Source organism: Chiloscyllium punctatum, unplaced genomic scaffold, assembly GCF_047496795.1.
Source record: "Chiloscyllium punctatum isolate Juve2018m unplaced genomic scaffold, sChiPun1.3 scaffold_124, whole genome shotgun sequence".
NCBI lineage: Eukaryota > Metazoa > Chordata > Chondrichthyes > Orectolobiformes > Hemiscylliidae > Chiloscyllium > Chiloscyllium punctatum.
In genome coordinates, this window is record NW_027309858.1 from 35312 (window position 1) to 37374 (window position 2063).

General features: G+C 39.1%; 1 non-coding gene across 1 annotated transcript; it reads left to right on the forward strand.

Moving 5' to 3' along the window:
* The first annotated feature begins 1284 nt into the window (after window positions 1-1284).
* trnas-uga (transfer RNA serine (anticodon UGA)) lies at window positions 1285-1366 on the forward strand. The gene has a single exon. It is a non-coding gene; the product is annotated as a tRNA-Ser (tRNA).
* Window positions 1367-2063: the final 697 nt, after the last annotated feature.

Genomic DNA, 2063 nt, shown 5'->3' on the forward strand with positions numbered 1-2063 from the left:
AAACCGGATTTGCCCAATTTCAATTCACAGGACTAGCGTTCATACATGATATCAAGGCTAATCACCATTCGTGGTATTCCTCATATGGCATTAGTATCTTTCCTAAATTGAGGATTATAATTCCTCATACTGTAGTCCACGTGCGGTCGAACTGAGCCACAATACATTGGAAATAATGCTTCGCTCTCGTGCCCTGAAATCCTTCTGCAGCTTTGACAACAGACTTCTACAACTGCTACTAGACTTCAATGACTCAGTAAAAACTTCTCCAAGATGCAATTCTAAAAATCTGTACATCAGACTTTCTACTTCAAACCTTCGATAAATAATCTCCACACATCTCCCTCCTGACAAGTATGATAAAGTCAAATCCTTGCTAATTATTAAATCATGAGGGACATGGATAGGTTTACTCGTCAAGGTGTTTTCCTGCTGGTGAGTAAGTCAAAATTTAGAAAATATCGTTTTAAAATTAGTGGGTAAGGATTTAAATGGGACGTCAGGGGCAACTTTTTCAGTCGTGTCCAGAATGAGCTGCCAGAGAATTGTTGGAGACTGGTACAACTGTAACATTTAATGGCATCTGGTTGGATATATGAGTAACAAGGTTTAGCGGGATGTGGGCCAAATGTTGGCAAATGGGACCTACTAATATAGGGCAACTGTCCACCATGGGCAAGTTGGAAAGAAGGGCCACTTTCCATGTTGTATTGTTCAAGGACTTGATGACTCTAGAACAACCGCAAAAGCTTTGCAAATAATTCCGTCAAGACGATTTCAAGTTCCAAATCTTCGGTAAATCTTCCTCTCTTGTACGCACAAGTTCATTACCTGTTGTCAGAACTTATGGATGAGTTGCTGGATCCATTCCTGAAAATTGGTTCTGCATTCTTTCTAATTCCGATTTTGATTTTACGAATATAGCTAGTGTTTATGGACTTAGCATCAGTATTTCTAATACCATATTTTGATGAATGTTAAAAAACAACTTTGGCACCAGACGATGAGCAATTGAGTCAAAGTCGATCGGACGCAGTGAGACAATGATCCTCTCTTCATGTGGTGTACATCCGTGACTCTAAAATTCGATGAAGAATCATTCCCACAACTTCAGCTGTGTCAGAATCTAGTTTGCGATGAAAGCCTGTCAATCTGCTAAGGTAACGTTCGTCTGAGTCCCAGCAAAGGATTTGGCGAAATCTTTGGGTCTTGACAATTTGTTCTTCAAATTACGTATTTCATTAATTCAGTTCTTTTACTATGAAAATTGGCAATTTGGTCGGAGCTGTGATGGCCGAGAGGTTAAGGCGTTGGATTTGAAATTCAATGGGGTCTTCCTGCCCAGGTTCGAGTCCTGTTCACAGCGTTGAATTTTTCAAAAGTCATTAATTCCTTTGCAGAATTTGGATTTCGTGGAGCTTGAGCTTTGCATTCAATCGAAACTAAATTTTCAACTTTAAAGAATCCGAAGTAATTTCAAGACGTCTAATAAAATAAATTATATGTCGAGACACAAAAAGCCACCAACTTCCAACATGAATCAGTTTCAAAACATTTGTCGAACTATCGTGAAATTTGGATGTTCGGGAGCGGGGGTTTGGAATTAAGCAAAACAAGAAGCAATGCAATACATTACCTGCAGATGATGATTTTTTTTAAAATCAATTGAAAGTCAAGCTGAGAAAGCTCAACCTAATTTACAACTGACTCTCAAAGCCAATAATCTAGTATATCAGCAGTCAATGAATTAGAAAAAGCAACTCCATGTGTGGAAAGGATCTCGACTGATCCAGGTTCCTGGCTTGAGGTGTGATAAGGCAAGGCCATATCAGCGGAGTAGAATTTTCTGGAAATATTAGAAATAGAATGTTAACGGTCTTCTGCTGTCCACATTCGTAAGAAACTGTGCATTAAGAACTGAATTTGAAAATTAACGATGAAAATCAGACTTAGCCCTCTGCTTGTGGGGTACCATTGTTCAGAACAATTGGTTGTTGCTGAGACTAAAATTGACCAAAATAATCGATGGGGATCTTATCCACGACCTTCGTTGGAGCAGTTGG